The 22,485-nt window shown below is 40.0% G+C and overlaps 2 long non-coding RNA genes across 17 annotated transcripts in view; one reads left to right on the top strand and one right to left on the bottom strand.

Annotated features, from left to right (window-relative positions):
• Positions 1–14,433, top strand: part of LOC135279282 (uncharacterized) — a 126,688-nt gene extending 112,255 nt beyond the window's left edge. For all 16 annotated transcript variants that reach the window (XR_010346569.1, XR_010346568.1, XR_010346574.1 and 13 more), the window contains one exon: positions 9,149–14,433. This is a non-coding gene — a long non-coding RNA (uncharacterized LOC135279282). The remainder of the gene's footprint in view (positions 1–9,148) is intronic.
• Positions 12,283–16,055, bottom strand: LOC135279284 (uncharacterized). The gene is made up of 3 exons (XR_010346582.1): positions 15,638–16,055; positions 13,163–13,303; positions 12,283–12,421 (listed from the first exon to the last, which is right to left on the bottom strand). It is a non-coding gene; the product is annotated as an uncharacterized LOC135279284 (long non-coding RNA).
• Positions 16,056–22,485: the final 6,430 nt, after the last annotated feature.

Below are 22,485 nucleotides of genomic sequence, written 5' to 3'. Positions count from 1 at the left end.
ATGCACAATGGGAAAATCTATCCGTTTGCCTCAGCTGCACATCTGGTAGCCCTTAGGCAGAAGACAGGTTTGAAAGGCATCTAACCGGGAACTGCACACAGTGCCTGGTTCTTCAGGCAGTGCAAAGTTCAGCAGCCAAGTTTAAAAAATGCAGGGCTCCGTTCCTCCTTGCCTCCGGCAACATCTGCTCGTGTGACAAAGAGAAAGCTCAGTAGTTCTGCACTTCAAATACCAGTTTGATGTCTGACTTATAATCAAAGTGCTCACTAACACCATGCTTTGCACTTACTCAACTGTTTTAATCTTTCACAGTGCAAGCAACTTGATAATGTAATAAACAAAAGATTGATAGAGGATGTAGCAAGCTTAACATATTCCTCCAGTTCCTCTGCTGAGGAGTGATGGATACTTCAAGTGAAGAATTCCCCTGGTGGCTTCATTGTTTTCGTGGCATCTTTCTAGATGAACTTTTCCAATGGTAAATTCAGTACAAAGTAGAAATGCAATCTCTCCAAGGGATAATGTGGAAGCCCAGTGCTATACAGTGCTATAATGCAGTAATGAATTCCATAGGCAAACCAGGACTTTTACTGAATAGTTTTGTAAGGTGAAGAAATGGGAGAAAATGTTGGGTTGAGTTAGGTCAGAGTGCTTGTTTGGCCACCTTATAATTTGGGATGTTACAAACCAAAGTCTCTCCAAAAGCTAGAGCCTAAACTCGGAAATGAGAAACCCTTAAACTCTCAAAATGTGAGCTCTATGTTACATTTTTCAAAATGAAAAGGCAGTGCTGAGAACACCGGTGTTCAGGTAACTCTGATATTGAAATCTTTAACTGAATTCAAATTTTCCCTCTCAGTGGCAGTTGCAGTATTTTCTGCTTCCATTCCTTTTGAGATTGTTGCAGAGTGCATAATTCCCCAGTTACATGGTGAAAGAGGCCGAGGGTATTTTATGGCTACATCAGAAGAAAGTCTCTTCCAGTCACATTGCATCTACATCAGACCCTCTGATGAGCAACAAAATAATGCTTTAACACACCTTGACCAGAGGAAAGTAGTGGGAATTTAGGGTGATATCATCCTCTCCAAGATGGTTTATTGGGAATTTCTATATGCAAAACTAGAAAAAAAATCTGGCCCATCAGAAAATAAAACTCAGTGCTTTCTAGTAGGACAGGGGATAAGTGAGAAAAATAAATCATGGTCCAAAGGTATATTTCTTTTCCAGCATGTCAGAGAGGAAATAGTTGTCTACCTTTACAGTGAGAGTTCAGCCAACAGAAGTCTACATAAAGTTTTGAAAATTAGAGACACTTGTGAGAAATATTATTTGCTTTCATCTTAGGAAAACAAGCAATTGCAATCAATTATGTTATAATTATCATATTGGCTTCAAACTATTTGGAATATTACTTTGTGTTAATAAAGCAGCTTACACTAATAGAAGATAAAAACTCAGTTTGCCTAGTTTGGAAAATAAGAAGTGCCTTGTTGAGGTCAGAGTGAACCCATTAGTCATGCAAGTAACTAACCATAGTGGCAGTTCATAACAATGAAATTATCATATAGTGGTCTTTTTGTCTTCGTGATCAAATTAATAGGGGAAAAAAACAGTTTTTAATTTACTGTTGACTCCTTGTAAGTTCTAAAATTTTTGTCTGTCTGCAACCAGAGCATTTCTACTGTCCTCAAAAAGACAGATTATAACAGGATTCAGTGCTCTGCAATAAACTCTAAAACAAACCTACCACTATTGTAGATGGCAACTGTACAACAAATTACTTCCCAGCAAAGCTCTAAGAAAAGCCCACTATTTACTAAGATTATACTGAATGAGCATCAGGGCTCAAGTCCTTGAATGAAACTTGTATAGTGTGAAAGTGATTTTCTTTTCCGAAGATTTGATAAAATTGATGTGATTTCCTTTAAAAAAAGTTAAATCTGGGGTCACAGAAAAAAAAAAGAAAAATCTCTGAATAATTGATAGAAGTGGAGAAGGTAGAAAGCAGAAATTACTTGAAGTTTGTAACTACACCATAACCACTCCCAAAAAGCCTTTTGGGTGAGTGTCTGGGATGCTTGACCAGTGTCAAAGTGGGCAATGAGACAAGGAAGAATTAAAGGTGTTAGTGTGTCACCTGCCATGGTGTCACCTGCAGGGACACAAGGGTCTGCCCACCTTCCCCAGCAGTAAAGAAAGGATGTTCCCCTGGCCACCAGCTGACTGAAGGGGCCTCAGAGCTGGTTTTAATTCAGTTCAAGTTGTTAGATTTCCTTCCTTTTCATGCAATAAATGTTACACTGCCAGGAAAAGTATGTGTCCTTTTCTGGTACTGCAGCAGTCATTATTGCGAAACAGCACATTTTCTATTCATACATATATATGACTATATATTCATACATATACACACAATATATAGAAAATTGTATATCATTACTTAAATTATAATAATATTATATATAATATATATTATATATTCTTACATATTATATATAATAATATAATAATGATATATAATTATATATAATTTGTATAATTGTATGTATATATTTTTTATATTTTTATATATAATTTGGTATATTTCTATATTTGTACTTCTATAAACAATATATGTACATGGACATTTTATATATATGCCTTCATATAAATTCTTACATTACTTACATGAATTCTTTATCTACTGGATATGTGCTATGTTTATAGTATATAAATTGCTTTATAGAGCAGGACGATATTATGTGTGTATCAAATTAGATTAGGCATTTTCTCATTTTTATATGGTTCGTATAGGCTTATAGGCCCTTTCCACCTATTTAAGTGGGTGGGGAGAGTAGAATAGGTGCTAGGAATACTTTTGTAAAATTTTTTTATAGAGTCAGTAATAGCAGCTGCTGCTGTGTCCCAGGCTCAGGCTGGTGTCCCAGGAATGAGTGTTGGCGATCTGGAGGGAAGGACCTGAGGCTGCAAGGGATGCGGCAGCCGCAGCCACCTCTGAGCATCAAACCCGCGCTGCTCGCAGGGCCCATGGTGGGGGCCGTGGGGGCTGCCAGAGGTTTCAGCACAGCCCAGCCCTGCCCCGGGGGCTGCAGAACCCAGCCCCAGCCCCGGGTGGGGTCCCCGGGAGCAGCTCCTGCCCCGGGTCCCAGCTCTGTCCCAGCAGAGGCCTGTGCAAGGCAGACCACGGCCTGGCGCTCTGCTTGCCCAGCGCCGGGCACGGCTAATAAGGAGCAGGCTTTTGATATTGCAAAATTCTCCATCTGTTCCCGGGATTTCTAATTACAGGCATTAATCTGTGCCCCTCCAATGAGCCATAATTGGTAGGCGTTTGCCTCATTAATCATTCAGGTGCTGAGCCTCTCCATGCACTGCCGCAGCAGCGGTGGCCAAGCAAATGTATCTGTACAGGCTTGGTATGCGGTACCATTGCAATTTTTGGAATTGTGGTGGATTCCAAGGACATTTGCAGTTACTGTAGCTCAGGGGCGTTTCAATATCCTGAAATGCCACAAGATGGCACTGACTGATTCCGAGGCCCCTCATCCCGGCCGCCCAGGCAGGGCTCTGCCATGGCCGCAGGTGCGCTCTGGGCTACTCAGGGCCTGTTTTACAAACCAGCTGCACTCGGCTCTTCGTGGTTCGTTTTGATGTGGTTTGTTTTAAGCTGTGGCTATGAAATGCTATGACTCCGTGACAGTGACATAAAGCTTTTGGATTTAGGCAGATTTGATTTTCCAATGTTATATATGCAATGGCTGCTGGTCTGTTAACGGCCTGAGCCAAACTTTACACACAGAATTTGAAGCCCAGGCTGCCTATGTCCACCAAGAGCTGACATTTGTTATTCTTACCAAAAGGCAGAACACCATAGCCATGGGACACTCACAGAGCTTGGCTGGAAGGGTCACTGCATGGATACTCGTAGCTCTGCAGCTCACAGTGTGCCACCATGGTTGCTTCTTTATGAGCCTCCTCCTGTCACCATCCCTGCTTCTTTACGAGCCTCTTCCTGCCACCATGTGCCACCACAGTTACTTCTTTACAGGCTTCTTCCTGCCACCATGTGCCACCATCTCTGCTCTTCATGTGCCTCTTCCTGCCACCATGCTGGTGAGCCCAGTGCAGCTGCTCCCTTTGCAATGGTTGATAAGCCCCTCCTGTACTTGAGCATTGGACGCTCTTGTCTGGACTCTCCAGGTATCCCCAGTTGGCTCATAAAGTCTCTTCTTGTTTTTCAATCACAGTAAAGTATCATTCCCTGCTTTTGCCCAAACCGTGCCTTTTAGGCTGGCTGTAGTCTCCTGAAGGGTGCTGCAGTGGCTCAGCTGATTGATGAGTTGCAATAACTACTTTTGAGTCCCTTTGTTGTGACACTGGTTTTGAGTTTCACCCATGTATAACGAATAGCCTAACAAACATAGTGTATTATTTCATTCCTTTATTAAGTCATTTATTATACAGCAAGTTCTTTAACTGAATCAGAAAAGTTTCTGGATAGAACCAATTTACTGTCATCATGGTGTAACATATGGCTCTTACAAGGACTTATTTTCAGCAAATCCATGCATTGCAGGATCTGCTCAACACTAAAACAATATTTTTTTCATTTAACAAACTTGTAGTCAAATCTAATCTTTATTTTGCCTGGGAACTGATTTTTTTCTGATTACTGAAAAGGGAAAACTTCTCATTTAAATGACCTTCTCATCCTTGAGAAGACACACGTTGGCCACATGCTGAAATACTACCAAAACTCTACTTCTTTAAAAATAAGATGAATCCCACACTTTTTCTAGGTGCAAATCAAACTTTTAGTCAAAAGAAAATAAGAAATAAAGAATAAATAGTACAGACAGTACAGACACAGAACAGATGCTTACATTTAAACATATGCCATTAAGCAGTTAAAAAAATTATTCAGACACCATCATATCAAAGGCATATTAGTGACATATGGTGTCTGACATGCTTCCACAAATGAATACATACACTGGCTTTGATGACAACCATGAAAATTGTATCTTTCCACATGAACAGTTTTTCAGGAACAGCCTGCACAGCAACATGTATTTTGGATTTCTTGTGGAGGACACACCATGTTGTAACCACACACTATGTCAAATCAGGGGAATGTGTGTCAAATCATTCTCCTCCTTGTTTCCACTGAGACCCAGGCTAAGACTTTAAAGCATGTGAGCCCCAGCAAGCAGCTCTGCTTGGCAATAAGGGCCAGCTGGCAGCTGTGCTGCTGCACGGGACTGCATTACAGCTCAAGGAGGAACTCCTCCTCCTCCTGGGACAGCAACCCTGTCCCCAAAAGAAGGGTCAGGGCAGGGTACCCTCTAAACCAGCCAGACAACACAGGCAAATTTCAGCCAGCCACACCAGGTTGGTTGTTTGCCCTCTGCACTGTAGGTTTGCCCTGGCTCCTCCAGTCCCTCAGCACCTCTGAGAATACAAAACCCAAGCACCGTCTCCCATTAGTTGTCCCAACACAGTCCTCATTTGGTGCATTTGCTAAAACCATTCCAAACCATCCACATTATCATGACAAAACAGGAGCCCAGAACAGCAGAGCCCAAGCACTGCTGCTGCTGAGCTGTCCTCCCAGAGCCAGGCCAGCAGAGTGAATTGGACACAGGCACTTTCTCACTGAGGGCTGATCTCCTTGGCAGATGGTCGGCGGTTCCAGCACACGGGAGGTGATTATTTCACCATAGGAGAAATACATGTTAAAGTTTATTAATATTAGGGGGAATGGTCAGGCTAACATGGGGCTACATGTCAAGGTACTTGAGTCTTGTCTAGACTTCAGCCTGTTTCAGTGGAAAAAACATGATTTCATGTGCTGGAAGTGTTATGCTGGCCAAAATTTGAGGTGCCAACTCATAGACTCTTAAAGGCACTTGGGGTCAGACATAGGGTTAAAAGAACTTTTAAGATTTTAGCTTTAGAACCCCATGGCTCAGTTTTGCCTATGTTCCTTTCTAGAGAGTCGTCAGGGGGTAGTTGTTCAGTTCAGAGCCTGTAAAAGCAAGAACAGAATAAGCAAAGGTCATACTGAAGTTTACACAAATAGCAGCTGAGGAAGGTCAGGTTGTTGAGAGAGACTTTACTGTGCTCATATATCTAAATAAACAGGGACCAAAAAAAAAAAACCAAACCAAAACAAAAACAAACAAAAAAAAATCCCCCCCACTTAAAAAAAATCTAAATAATCTCTATAGTTCTCAACAAAACAGCTTCAGCTCTAACACTGATTTCAATCCGCAGTAGCTTAAATATTTTTGTCCATAAAACAGCTAATGTATTTCTTCATCAGAATATCCTTGAGAGTATCAGTTAATTCATAATTTTAAACAATTGCCATATAATCATGGAGGGTCTCCTAACAATGCAGTAAATAAGGAGAAATGCCAAAGTGTTATTCCTTCTCTGGCTATGTTTAGAGCCTAACAGGGTACATGTGCTGGTCCCACTGATGCCTGGACAAGGCTTTCAGCTCATGGCTGCTCACATCCTGTCACTTTAGAGAACAGAGAGCAAGCTGTCCTCCCTCCCTGGGGACAAGAGTACATCTGTTCCTCAGGCCAAGGTGCTGAAGACAGGCAGCAGCTCACCAGTGTTCAGCATAAAAATGCCAAGCAACTTGGGCTAGCCTAAAGATGCAGGTTTGATTGCAAGAGCTCTGCTTTGACGTTTTCTGTATTTTGGCTCCCAAGCTTACTGCCCTTAAATAAAAATAGTGTTTATAGAATCTCCAGTTTATTTTATCAGCCTCTTCTCTGTGTTCTCTGTGGTATAATATATTGCACTTTTCCCAAAAGGGGGGGAAAAGTGCAATATACTGTCTTCTAGTCACTAGTTGGTCCTCCTTTAAGGACCTTGTAAGACATTTTTTGTGTATTGTTTCCCTGCATATGTGAGCAGCTTTACTACTTCATCCCCCTTAGGACCACTTAACAACATCAGCAAAGCAATTAAGTGTAGTTTTCAGGAAAATGCCAGAGGCATTACACTGTCTGGATGGGAGTCTCAACCCAATTATTTTCAGCTAGTTGTGAACTGTGGAAAGTGGACTTTACTTCATTATAACTTCAGTTCCCACTGATTAAAAGTCTAGTATGTTACAGACGGTAAGGAAAAATGAAACAATTAAACTTTCCATCAATAAAATTGCTGCATATTCTTCAACATAGGGGTTTACTTCTCTCCAGAGAAGTGATTAAAATGAACTGATTGAACTATAATTTGATTGACTGAAGAGCTGCAATCCATTGCACTAAACCTGAAATTCTATCTTATTGCTCTATTTAACTCTGAATATAAAAAATTATTGGCGGTCTTGCAAAGCCCTTATGCAGCCATCCAGCCAAAATTTCTTGTTGCTCACAGCTTCTTGTGCAGCAGGTTCTGTTTTTTCACTGATGTGTCTGCATGATTCACAATGGACTGACGTCGAGAAATACACAACGACACCTAAGAAATTATATTAATACAGCTTTAGAAAAAATAGGAAGTGCCTATTACATTATCAGGTATCTTCTACCTATTACATAATCATTTGGGGATTCTAATCACAACCACAGATAAAGCAAAACCAAGAGACTGGAGAGAATAATTGCCAGGTAATATACAGTTGTTGCAGCAAAAATTAGCATATTCTCCTGATGAAAAATGCAGCTGTGATGCTCCTTCCTGCTGCAGAGCTGTCTTCAGGAAGGTGTGAGGCTTCTGGATGCAGAGGTGTGCACACAAATGGATGACTCCTTCCTCCCAGGGGATACCCGAGTGCCCCACTGGGTCTGGTCTCAAGTAAGCTGTGCTGGCTGTGAATTAGGATGCCCGAGTTCCAGTGCAAACACTGCTTCTTGGGACTCAGCACAAGTGTTTATGGTTTGCTTAGACTACGAGGGTTTTGTTTCCACAGTGTAGAATTCTGCTGCCAGAGCCAGGGGCTCCTGTGGCACAGTGAGGGCTCATGAACACCAGCTAAGGAACAATGAGCTGCTTGCCTCTGTCAGCAGGCTACCAGGGTGTTCTGGTCTATGAAATACCCAGAACATCATTCCCCCTCTGAAACTTTAGTTGAAATGCCATTTCCTGTTATGAGCTGCCCCTCTGTTGTATGACACCTGCATCTCTATTCCCACCATGTATTTTGAAATAAAACACAGTATTTGACCCACAGTAACATTGGGTAAGAATATAATATTGTACTAAATCACAGCAAGAACACCTTATATTGGTAATTAAATGTATCAGGCTGGGTAAGATATGTGGACAAAGATGGGCAACAGCTGGCTTAAATACTTAATGCACTTCCTCTGACAGGCAGCTCAAACTCTGAATTCAATACATGTTTTCCTACTAAGATCTCCAAGAACCAGGGCATGTACCCCTTGATAATATTTACTACTGAGCTCAGTTTGCTGTGGAGCTTTGAACTTCTGGATGTGCTGATCTATGAGGCTGGCTCATAGCTAATCAGGCCATGGATGCGATTTGTGCTAGCTTCAACCCTTGCATATTGCCAATCCCAGTTTTACAGCAATACCTGATCACAGTCAGGATCTATTAATCCACTAAGTTCTTTGGTCTTAATGTTTACACCTAGGTCATATCAATTCTTCTTGTTAGCCAAAAGCTACCACAACTGTGCTGGAGTCACTGAGGCAGTATTGATCTGAAAAAATGCTGCCTTCATCCAATTTAGAAGGAACGCCTTTGACAAATTATATTTGGCACTTAATAATTGTCTTTCATTATTGGCCTTTTCCTTTGTTTCTTCTTTCCTTTTGATTACCAATTACTATAAATGTTATACTCAACTCTGCCTCACCAGAGGTAACTTTGAATAAAGATGTGCAGCAACAGGAGCCTTTTAAAGGGAGACAAGGGCAAATACAGAACCACAAATTTGTAGGTATCTCTGGAGGCTGCAGAATGTTTGTTACATTCCCTGAGCTGAGCATTATGTACACACAGCAGAGGCACGTAGGGCTCCAAACAGCTTAAATGCCTGTTTAATGCCTATTTAATCTTTCAGTTCTTACACAGATAAATTCTCTCAATTATAAGACCTTTGCATCAAAGTTGAAGCAGAAGGTGCTGTGCTTGAAGTAATTTCTATCTTATTTTCTTGCAGGACAACAAAATGGCAAAAAAGAGGTGCCCCAAATGTGAAACTAGCCTTGAGACTTCTCTAATTCCTGCATGAGAAAGTGGCAGGGATCTTGCAAGGTATTTATTCATCCCCAACAGCACTCCTACATCCAAGGCAGCAAGCAGAGCCCGGGAAGGGCTTTTTGTCACACTGACACAAGGCACAAGAAATCTGGACAGTGTGCAAACAACAGCAAGAGCAGGGCAGGACCTTCTCCCAAGCCCAGCCTTCGCTGCACATGAAGGAGGAGACACAGACATCTGGTGACCCAAGCAATTGCTTAATGTGGCTCCCCAGAGAAGTGTCAGCAAGTGTATGGACAGGAACTGGCAAACACTTCCACCAGACCATGCTGGCCTGGCACATGGAAAAAGTGAAGAATGATTCAAGCTGGATGTGTTTTCTGCACCAGTGGGCTTCCTGGCAGACGCACAGGAATAACCCTATCTACCAAAAAAGAACATCATTGTGCCATGGATGCTGCAAATCACACATGTGACTGCTCTCTCCTTACTCTGTCATGGACAGGCAATTTCCTGTGTTTCAACAAGAAGTTGATTTCAAAACCTCCAATTACAAAAAATATACAAAAATGTATTTGCCAGCAGATTTTTGTTTAGAAAAATACAGCATTTTAATTACATAGTGCTGTAATAGCTCCCTATTTTTATAGAAATGTGATCACTGCAATTTCTTCATTAGGGAATAGTTCCACTATTTAAGAAAATGTTATTTAAGAGGCGTGGTGTTATCTGTTTATCCCACACTGTTAACACCCCAGAAAAACATAAGCAAACACTTGAATGCTTTCCTCCTAGCAACCAAGGTCTCTCACATCAGAAAAGCAGCATACTTGTCTTTTTCTCTACCTTGTATTGAGCCAAATTTCTAGTTTACAGCCCTTTGGCCATTCAGTAACCATCAGATTCTTGGAATATAATTTTAGGTGAAATTCTAAACCAGTGATTATGTTCACAGGGCCAGATTTTCAGGCCTTTGTGTATCCCTTACTTTCACTGATAGAAATATTGTAAAATTAATCTTAGGAACTAAGCTTCTTTACATTTACTAACCTGCTGCATGACTTAACTCTTCAAATTACCAACAGCTTTTACAAAGTGCTGAGTTTCTGCAAATCCCAGTATGATGAGTCTAAAACACTGACACTGAGTATTGCCTTGGGATCTCACTCTGTCTTTCAAGGCTGGGATCATGGTGCTGTTTTTACTGAAGAAATGGGGGGGTTCAGATCTCTTGAAATCTTTGCAGGGTATTGGGGACCCAAAAACCCCAAAAAACCCAGAAAATAGACCATCAGAATCGTCTCCTTGTCTACTTCCTTCTTTCCTTACATAAGGGTAAGTTCTCCTTTCTCTCTTTTCTTATCTAAGGGACACATGGTCTCCGTGCTAACTCTTCAAGAAAAACAGAGAAGCACCTGGGAAATCTGTCTTCCAAGGAAAGATGAAAGATGTAGCTAAGTGAGAGGATGTGTCCTTCTCAGCACTGACAGTGTGGTCAAAGAGACAGCTCCCCCTGACTTTTCCCTGAAGAGTTCACAGACAACTGTCCAGAAGAGCGCCCGGTCTCGCGGCAGCTCTGCGAGCAGCAGGGATCACTGCAGCACTCTGGGCTGCTGCTGCCGTGTCATTCCAGGGCCTCTGGGGTCACCTGAGTGCATTAAATTAACACTGTTCCCAGGCAAAGCAAAATGTCTGGCAACAGGATGGTGCAGCATAACAATGGGGTAGGAGGGGTAGCTGCACACCTAGATATGAAATGATTGGAAGGAGAGGGGAGCGCTGATTCTGAGCGACGTGACTCAGTGCCAAATGCACGTTCTCACACACATCTCCCAGCAGATTATGTGTCTCTTCACCAGCACTTAACATTTTTATAGCTTATTTCAGTATTTTTGCATTTGTTTCACCCATCATAATTTATTTATGAGTTTAAGATTATTAAAAATTTGAAGCTTCATTACAAACTATCCTGGGGGAATCTCACCTGCCTCATCCTATTACATTATTATTACCAAGTGTCTAATTTATATTTAATCAGACATCAATTGAACATCAATAAAATAATAATGAATTAATAAGCTATATCTTCCTGGAAATACTTGTAGCTTAAGTATTTAAGCAAAGGCAGTGCACTGTCTGTGGGTCAGCTATCAAATCTCTCTGAGACTATCTGACAGAACAATTTAGTATTTAGAATATGATAATAAGCCATAAAAATAGTTAATTGCTATGGTCTTCAGCTAATTCTTGTGATAATTATGACCCATACCAACCTGTGAACCTGAGCTGAGAAGTGACCCAGAGTTCCATGTAAGACAGTCATTTCCAAACACTGTAAATGCCTAAGGGACTCCATGTTCCCACAAAATGAAATGACAAAAGAATTTTGGTTTGGGTAAATGCTTTATTTTTCACTTTAGCATGACCTCTTAAACTGAAATTATTTATTTTTCTACACAGAAAAATCAAAATAAATATTTTTTAAAAATTAATATAACATCTGCCTATGAACATTAAAATAGCCTAGTTCAACATTGCTGGTCGGGTGTTCTGTTTTAACAAAATATCAACCCAACAAACAAGCTTTGGAAAATACTTCTTTACAGACAGAAGTAGCCTTATTTCAGCCTGGGGAATTTCAGTAAAGACCCTACTCCTATTCCCCACTATGGATCCACAGTGATTGTCATCCTTAAATAGTGATGAATATCACTAATTGGGGACTACTTCCATGTGCACTTCTTAGGCCTATATGTTTTCTCCTTCCTCTACTAAGCCTCAAGAGTCAGAATTTTCATTCCAGATCTTTTTACTTCTTCTTCAATTTCCTACTATGTACTCTCCTTTATGGTTCAAATTTTATCAGAGATTGAAAAAAGAGCCCTAGATGCAAAAGATAATCATGTTGTCAGTATTCTTCTCTGTCCCAGTCCACTAAGAATCACTTAACCCTGTTCTCCAAAATGATCCTACTGAAGTCAGGGGAACTGCTTCAGCCCCTCACTTAATCAGATTTACATGAGGACTTTAAATACCCATCTGTGGAACTTGAGCCAAAAGACAATATTATCCTTCTATGACAGTCTAGTACCTTTTAATATTCACTGACTCTCTTTTCCTTTTCATCCACAACACATTTGTCTCTTTTAGCTGCTTGGGTCCACTCTGGCTGTCTGTATTACCCAAGCAAGGGTTATAAGGCCAAGTGTCCTCAGGCATGCAGCATGGGCTCCTGCAAAATCAATCCCATGGAAACCTCAATGCCACTTGGGATATTGAGCCATCCACCAAAAAGTGCCATTCAAATCTAACATAAGGAGATTCCAGTTTAACATTTAAAATTTTAATAAGATCTAAAGTGGCCATCAGACATTCTTTTATATGAGATTTTCACTCAGTTACTTCTGCATCAATCCCCACAACTCCTCTTTGAGTAAAACACATCCTTATTGAAATGCTTCCAGTGTTAATCTGTAAATGGAAAATCCATCATCTCACTGGCTTACACTAGTATGTTTTACTCCACACATTCATCACCTCACTTCTCAACTGAACTTGTCAGGCTGTCACTCCCACTCACTGACTTGTCCTTCCCTCCATGCAGGGCTTTGGCAGCCCATGTTTTGGTCCCAGGGATGCTGGTACACCACAACCTGAGTGAGCTGGACTCACCAAAGCCATGGGAAGCCCCACCACTCACAAAAGTAAAAGCCATTGCATGGTTATGTTCCATCCCCTTTACCATGAAGGATTCCTCAAAGTTCAGAATCAAGGACATCACTCTTCTTCCTGAGCAGACCCAAATACACTCCTTTCTGGGACACACTCATGGGGAAATGATGACCAGTTTAACCAGAGACCACCTTCCCACACCTCTGAGGGATGGTTCTAATTTTTGGGCAACTTGCTTACTGGATTTCACATTTTCTGCCGTGTAACCACAGTCAAATCTGAAAAAAAAAATGCCACTCACCTCTCTTCTTAAAAATCTTCCACCACAGAGAGCAGTTTCACTGCTCTCATTCAATCAAACCACTCACTGACTTGACAGATCTTTCTCATGAGTAAGAAAGAATAAAGGTCTTCCTGTTCTGGATGTGCTTTGCAATGGATCCTGTGAAAATCAAGATAAATAATGTACACTAATTCATCTTTAATGAGCACAAAAGTAGTTGCCCAGAATGACAGCTATCAGGTTGTAGCCAGTGAGTGCTGTACAACCCCTTCTGTAAACACAACAATGAGTAAAGATCAATCTCTTACTCCTTTCTTACTCTCCAGTGGGACAGACCCTTAATTATAGCTATTACATTAATAATGATTTCAGACAAACCCACACAGCTGAGGGTGCATTCTCCTCAGGATAGCAAAGACAATATTAAAACCCTGCCTGGGAAAACTCCTCAGTAACTTCTGCTGGTGTTCATCCCAACCAAGGAATGCTCTGTTCTAGACAGAAAGCACATAGCTCCAGCTCACTTCCTCCTGCTCCTGGGTGATAAGGCAGTCTGCAAAAATTGATACACCATTGAAAAGGGAAATATTTATGCCTGAAAACACTGAGAGAAAAGAAAACTCCACCTCTCATTAAGCTCTGAAAAACTACTAGAGATTTTGGATGTCTTACCCAGGCCTCTAGATCCTGCACAGTTTGCCCATCTTTAGTAAGTCCCTGACTGACAGTGTTTGTGACACAACAATGCAAAAATAGCACTACAAATTGTGATTGTGTACCAGAAAATTGAACCAGAAATCCCCACTAAGGCCCTGTATCACCCTCATCTCTCACTGCACCACCAGAGCAACATTTTAATTCTGTATGTGTAGCATTTATGGGCACCCTTCAGGTATAAACATACTTCTACAGTCAGCTGGGAAGGATGGCTACACAAGACCCCAGTGAGGGGACAACAGGGCAGAATCAAGATTCAGGTTTGCACCAAACAATGAATAATTCATAAACCCTTTACATGTAGGTAGCTTGTAATTCTTACATAACAATTACTAGAAAATTAATGTAACTGCCTCTCAAGAGAATTACTAGAAAACACCATTATTCTCTGCAGGTATGCACATGCAAGCTATAGCTAAGCTGATGACACATCTTGTGATAAATTATTTGGTTTAAACTTGTTTTGGAATATGTAGCAACTTATTGATAGCCAACATCTTACAACATTGCCTATGTGGAAAGCAATGCCTGGCAAATTATCAATTCTTAATAAAGCTCTGTGCTTCTAAGTATTACTGTTGATGCTGCTCTTGATTTAGATTCAGCTAATTTTTGTCTAGACTCAGCACTGTGGCTCATCCATGTTTCTCCATTTCCCTGAGGATTTGGAAATACAAATTTTGACTTGATCAGCCTATTAAAAAATTCAGAAATGCATATGCAGCACTATCCTTGTCTGTTCATGAAAGTAAAACTGACTCAGGATGATATAAAGGCACATATGTGTACTAAAAGCCCTGCCCCCAAGATGGACACTGTGTTATCTACAAGCAAATTATACTGTCCTGAAACAACACTGTCAAGGTGCACTACCACACTCAAGTAAGCCCGGATGTGCAGGAGAAAAATTTTTAGACAGAGCACATCTGTAAAGGTAAGTTTCCTTAGAATTTCACAGCCATATGGTGATGCTGCAAAAATAAGCAGAATCAAACAGCTCTCTGCCAAAACTTAAGACTGTTCCATACCTGTATAACCATCACACTTCATTGTCAAGAGCAGCTGTAAGCAACACAAGTCTCAGTTATAACCTCAGCAGTAACATTTCTTTGTGAATGTTTGCCCTTCCAAATATCTTTTAACCAACACTTGATGCAGGACTCTGTAAGCCACGATCCTCAGCTGTGGGAGCTTAGCAGTTTGCCACTCATTTAGTCAGCTCTAGGCATTGCCAAAGATCAGGTCTCATGTAATTCTGAGTTTAAAAAAAAATTCTTCAGAACAAGGAAATTTAAACTATTTATGATCCTTTTTGCAGTTTCAATCCTGTATATTTTTATCAAGCTTTTTTACTTAAAAACCCACAGTTTAAACTAAGGTCTAAAAAACCCCTCTGATTTGCCACAGAAATCAATCTTCTGCTGTCCAATTCCATTCTTAATGAAAGAGACAATTCAGAAACCTACAGGAACATGCTTTATTGATTCATTCACAAGTCACTAAAGCCTGTGCCTGTGTTCCCTCCAATAAACCTAACCACATGCACTGAATTGCAGGGAAAGACAATGACCCCAGATCTGTTCTGCTGCAAGTCCAGTGAGAATAAACACACCCAATAAATGTAGATACAGCACACCACTAAGTTAATGACAAATGTGTGTAGGAGGCAAAGTGACTGATATTTCCTTCCTTTATATTTTCTTTATTATTCCTTCAGCTGAGCCTCTGCCTTCTTTATAATTTATTTACCCAGGGCAGTTGTGCCCAGATGCATACCTGTTTCTTCATGGAGGTCCTTGTTTTTCTCAATTTTGTAGATGGATTAAACAAAGCAGGAGGAGGCCAACCTCCATGTGTGAGGTCACAGAGTGACCTGTAATCTGCACTGCAGCAGATGCCCGAATTCATTCAGGTTCAACACCTAATTTGGCATAAACCTGGAGTGTAGCTGCACTGCACTGGATATTTTATAAATATGTCTTTCAGTAATCTCCCTCACTTCTTATGAAGGCAATAAGAAGCCATAAGAACAGCAGAGCCTATATTGGGTGAGCTTTCCTATTAAATTCCTCTAATGCATCTCAGCTGTGACCTGCAGTAATTTGGGTAATCTAATAAGGCTGAATGCCCTGTAAGAATCTGGGATGACACACTGCCTACCTGCAAGAGAGAAGTACAAGAGAGCAGTGAGATACCAGGTATCACCCAGCAGTCAGGACAAGAGTGAACTTAAAAATCAGGTGTGAGAAAATACAGGAAAACACATTATCAAGAAAATATGGTTTGCACAGTCCTACTGGTACTTTCAAGTACCACCAATACAACTTTCATTTCCAATTCAAAGCATTGCATCTACCTGTCCTGCTTAAGGGAATATGCTATACTCAGATTTAGAATCAGGTTTTATGGTAACTACAGTTAATCCAATTATTCCAGTAGAAATACCCTGAAGTACAGCATTTATTCAGGTGCACCCAGGTTTTGCCAGAAATCCCAACAGTCTTTTGCCTTCTACCTTATGATGCAATAGAGCATAGGGAGCCCATTTCTCTTATGTCATTCCAATATTCTTTCCCCTTTAGGTATGCTTTTGGTAAGTGTGCACAGACCCAGTCAAGAATACCACTTTTTACTGCAAAACTTATCTGTCACCTGCATTAGAACTTAGTGGGTCTAGTAATCCTAGTGACTAATGGTTTCAGAAACAACCTCTGCTGTTAACGGGATAAATAAGGTAACAAGCAATTTAGTGGTGTATAGAGGAATTAAAGTATTTTGTTATGCTCTTTAATATTTCTCTTCATTCTAAAATCAGCCAAAACTCCAGCACAAAAATCACTTTTCCTTTAGAATTGCCTGTCAGCAGGGTAGTGGGCACAAGTTATCGCTTTGTGCCATACTCTATGTTCAAAGCCATCAGCATTCAGTGTGCTAAGAAGTGACACTGAATCCCACAATCAGAAATAAAAATGAAAGTTTCAAAAAGATTTCAGAATTTAGATGAATATAAATAGCTGCTTTGAAGATGGAAAGCATTTTACAGATTTACATTTTGGTCTGTTTTGTACGGATAAACAACCGAAAATATGCTTTTAAAAGGAGCAATATGATTTTCAGTTTAACACTTTCCATAATAAGATTGTAAGAAATACTTGGAGCCACAGAAAGAATTATTTATACTCACTGTACAGAAAGCTTATGTTTTGCTTCTGCTTATTACTTGAGCTTCTGAAAAGCATCTCATTTATAACCTTAACAACTATTAATGTAAGCCACAAGCTTTTTTCAAATGTACATTCGAACCACCACCTTTCCCAACTATGAGAATTCAAAGAAATCAGGCCACTATTATTGTTTATTCAATAGACTTAGAAGGTTTATCAAAGGTTTTCTTTTCCTTTGAAAGATGCAACTAATGTTGCTAAAGAATCCATACAAATTTAGAATTAAAAATGTTACAAAAAGTGCTCTGAAAGGAAAATTAATTGGAAGGATTCATACTCTAACACTTCTTGCTGTCACTTTGCTCTTAATGACTGAAGTGTTTTTATAGTTTTCTGTGTTCTTCCTTAGTGCTTTATAATTTGATTTCCAAATCCCCTGAGAGCTCTGTGACAAACCTGCAGGGTGTTTCCAGGATGTAAAGGTCAGAGCTGAGGACAATGGGCATGGAGTTTGCAGAAGACAAATCTCCGATTTTCTTCCTTCAAATCTGTCACCGACACACAAGCTAGGGTCAGTAAGGCACAAAGAGAAGTCTCTTAAAGGAAAATCAACCATGGTGGCAACTTCCTACGGAAAAATCAACTTCGGTGGGAACCTCTTAAAGATGTTAGTGTAATTGCCAGCAGAGTTCAAGTGACGTTCCTTTAAAAAAAAGAAAGAGACAGCTTTCCCAGAGATCTGCTGCATGGAAATCAAACAAGCTTCCAAATTTCTTGAACAAAACTCATGTAGTGGGAAGACCAAACTGTGACTTGCACACTTGCCTCATGTGTAACACCTGGAATTTAGGGAAATCCTTCTGTGCTATATTCCTGGACTCCTTCCCACCCCATCCTCCAAAGAAGTCTTTCCTCAGCCAGCTCCTTCCCTGCCCTCACACCAGCCTCTAGTTTTCTGACAAGATATTGCTCTTTTGGGCTGGACACCATATGACACTGTGCTGGCTGGCCCCACAAACTGTTAAATTAGTGCCAGCCAATCTCTATCTTAGGGTTCCTAGCAACTTTATTATCTTTTTTATTGTTTAATTAACATAATCACTTCTTAAGAACAACTGGAATACTAGTTAGTGGAACAGGTGCTGTAACTAGTAAAAAGTCTATAAAGAGAAAAATCAATATTTCACCAGATGTATGCAGAGAATGCACCTTTCAACATCATAAATTCCCTTTTGGGGACCTGAAAGTATTCTCTGCTGCTTCTGCATGATGTGCCTCAGTGTTAATTCACTTGTTATTCTTTGCTTAATCAAGTTCATCTGTAGTATAAATGTGAGCACCATTATGCTAATTTCTGCACTAGACATGCAAATATATAAACATTTGTGTGCCAAATTATTAAGGTTCTGTCTATAATGTTATGCCCCTATTTACTATCTATATTTTATGTCTTATGGATTTCTAAACATTTAAATTTATATCAGTGCTGTCACATATCTGCAAGCAGAGACAGTTTTATGAGCACTAAAAAAGCTGCAACACACAGCCACTAAATACTAATGACATAAATGGTATCCACTAATGGTCTCTGTTTTTATTACAATGCAAAACTTCAATACATTGCAATTACCATTGCTCTAAGGCTGAGCCATACACACTGTATAACGCCAACTTCCATCTCTATAGCATAAAATGACATTATTTGTTGTTCAGCCCTGTACTGCAGATGTTGACTGAATGCTCAAGTCAGCAGTTGGAGCTAAATTCACTCTATTTACAAAGTCTTACTGTTAACTAATACCCTAAATTGTCAGATATGCCAATGTATTCGACATTTTTCAAAGCCTGCTGCACTAATAGCATGTAAGTGTAGAACATGTCTTGTTGTACCTGTCAACAGCCCAGGAACTTTGCAAAGGTAAAGCATGTCAAAAAAGGGAATTATCTTCACGTGCTTCTCTGTTAAAAAAATCTTTAGTGAGTAGTTTTTCTAAAATATTGCAATACAAAAGTGCATTCAGCAACTTGTAACTGGGTTTCTTTTTCACCTTTTTAATGTTAATTTTAAATTCTTCATTCATAATTTCAAGTCTCCTTTTACTTCAGCTACCAAAGAGACTAAAGCTTCCTCTTAGAACTTTGAGACAGTGGAAATCTCAATGTTCATAAAACTGGATGAAAACAAGTGCATTGCAAAATCTCTCCTACATGAGTGGAGCTATTAATTTCATTTCATCAATACATTTTGCTTGCCAGAAACTTTCACCAAAATAAAGGAGAGCTAAGTTCCCCTCTCAGACTTTCTCAAGCTGGTTTGTCTCACATAAAACAAGTGCAATTAGATTCCCTCCCACTGACTTCAAGAATAACCTCCAGAACGCTCAAAGTTCTGTTTGAAACAGGAGACATTTTTCCTATTTCCATGCAGCTGGGAAGTCATTTACACAAGGAAAACACTGGAGACAAAGTAGGTGTCAGACTGGGTAGCATTTTACATGCATTTCCTGACACAAGGCAGACAACAGAAACGTGCACACAAAATATTTCCTTTCAAGGGCTGGCTAGTGCAAACAGCAAATAGGAGACCTTAGTGTAATTATTGCAGAGTTACCAAATACTCCTTGTTCCTAAAAACAAAATCCGATTATCACTCAGCTTTTAAGCATGGAAAGCCATTCCACCTGAAAGCAATACTTTCTTTAAATTTTCTCACTCAGCTTGCAAAATCTAAAGTCACACAAGTGACTGGAGAAGAGTACATGATGTAAAATGCATACAATAATTATACCCACATCTTAAAACTGCGAATACTGACATAGAATTACTTATTTTTTCTTCCTTTCTCTGCCAGGAGTCCTGAACATAGCAAGTGCTCTCTAATGCAATCTGAACCCACTTCAGTGTCCTAATATTTTGACTAAATAGGTTTTGCAAAGGATCCCAGTTAACTACCTCTGTTGCACAATTGCAACCATAAAATATTCCAACTGAAAATCAAATAGTTTTAAATTCAGAATCCAGGATTTCTCAAAAGAACAAATTCATTACTTTGAAGAGCTGTAGGAAAACACAGCTTTTCTAAATAAGTAAAATATGCTATGCATTTTCTCAACCAGGCTTTAAAATAAGAATTTTAACATAATAGTTCATTTTTGGAATTCAAAATGTTCAGGGGCAAGTAATTTTTAATCCTCTTTACACATCTTGAAACAAACCGGGCTGAGTTCACTAACACAAAAATGAACTATTTGAGAACATGAAAAGCATTTAATTGTTCTTCATTTTTCTTGAGGAAACTGTTGGGTAACTGCAACGAATTTTGAGGAGTATTTTGGACCTTTTGAAATTCCACCTTTGATAATCTACATTGTTCACAGTAATTCTTTCTCCTTGCTTAACAATCACATTGTAACAAAGGAGGAAGTGAGCTCTTTATAATAAAACCTTGGACAAAAACTGAGGGAATCAACTTGAAAGAAAATATTAACTATGTTTCAGTTTGTAAGTGTCATGAAAAGTATCAATAGGCCATGGGTTGGCTAAAACCAACAAGTGCCTGACCCATTTTTTGTTTGTGATTTTTGCTTTTTAGTGTGGTTTGCTTGTTTGGTTTCCTTTCATTTCAATGCCCCTTACTTTGTTTTCACAAGTTTGCCCTCACAACTCTCAATGCGACAAAGCCCAATGTCATTCCCCTAACAGACCACACTTGATGAGGTGCCTAATTAAGAAAGCAGCTGCCCTAAGAACTCTGCAATGCCAAGGAGAGAGAAGGAGACACCTGCAGGGGCCGAGTCAGGTGTCTCTGGTGTCTCTGCTCCAGAGCTCCCGAGCTCCTGGCGCGGGTGTCTCAGGACAGCAGAGTCACAGGGTCAGGAACAGCCCGTGACCCAAACAGGGAGCTCTGGTTCTGCCCAAAACGTGCACATTCCCTGAGGGCATCAAAGACAGCACAGGTAAGGGCACAGCTGCTGCCCAGGAGCAGCTTACAAAGCTCTCCACGGGCATCACAGACATTCCCAGGCCCAGTGGGTTTCCAGAGTTGGCAGCTGTGTCTGGGCATGTCTCCCACCCTGTTGCTCCAGCCTCTTCTACACTAAAAAAGAACATGAGCTCTTGTGGTGCTTATCTCTACCTGGGTACACACAGTGAAAACATTCTCCTTCACTGAAACAATAAAAAACATGGAAAACAATAAGAGGCTTTCTGTCCACTTCTGTGATGGTCAATTGAGCCCTAAACAAAAAGACTCCTGGCTCTGCTCCCTGCTCAGAGTGTTTGGCTATATTTTTATTTTAAACTGTAAAGACACTATTTTAAAAAGCACTCTAGGAAGTTTGGCTGGCTGTATCTGCATTCCTTCCAAAGGGAATGGGGTAGAGTATTTACACCCAAGGCAATGGCTTTTTAAGGTGTTTCTTCTGATTGTAACAATACAATGAAACAGCTATAATACCTGGAAGCTTTAGACTTCTGCCTTGTAACCATGCAGATGAATAGCTTCAACCTTTGCAAGAAATTGCAGTATGAATGTCTGCTTTATTCCACAGTTGTGTCTGAGCAGACTATTAATAGAATACTGATAAATGCTACAATAGCTATTCTTTTTCCTCCCCTTTTGCTTTTATGCTGTCGTCAATACCTATCCTTCCCCTGGTGCTGTCAGCTGATGCCTGTCTCATAACTCTTGGGGTAACAGCATTAGGTGAAAAAGAAATTAAGTTCAAATAAAACTGCCAGGTAGAATCAACATTATGAGATTATGGACTGAATTGTTTTCTGAAGAGGCACATATATGCAGCGTTATACCACTAATGACCTACAAAGAACTTACATATTAAAATTTAATTACCATAATATTATTTAAGAGAAGGGGAAAGATACTAAAGCTGAATTTGTTTCTTTTTATAGAAGCTCTGCAATTTTTAATGGCAAGTAGTAACTACATCTTCTTTATACATTTCCTGGGGACTGTGTAGGTAGCACCACACACCACATCAGGTTCACATAAAAAGGTGTTATGAAATCCTGGTAAAATGTGCACGTGGCTGGTAGGACATTTACCCAGGCCTTTGCCAATCTGTGCCATTCTTGGGCATGCTGCATTTGTACAATTTGTACATGGCTGCATGTGTACAAATCTCTTGTTTGTGTTCACTCTTGGGTAATTAATCTAAAATACAGGCAGCTGCCACTGTTGATCCTGTGAGTAAAAAGAAATCAGTGAGATTATGGAGCAGAACACACAATATAAATACTACACAATAATTATGAAGAAACAAGAAAAAAGGATTTCTTGCAACTACTTGCAAGCCATGCAGCTAAAAATAAATTAGTATTTGATTACGATACCAACAGCCTCAAATTATCAGTATAGCATGCAAATGAGTGAAGTTGTTTACCCTGTAACAGCAGTGTTATTCATGTTAATGCTTGTGTCACATATCCTAGCACCACTCG

Source organism: Passer domesticus, chromosome 12, assembly GCF_036417665.1.
Source record: "Passer domesticus isolate bPasDom1 chromosome 12, bPasDom1.hap1, whole genome shotgun sequence".
Taxonomy (NCBI): Eukaryota; Metazoa; Chordata; class Aves; order Passeriformes; family Passeridae; genus Passer; species Passer domesticus.
The sequence above is the reverse complement of the archived record's forward strand: the minus strand, read 5'-3'. Positions and strand labels throughout refer to the sequence as shown.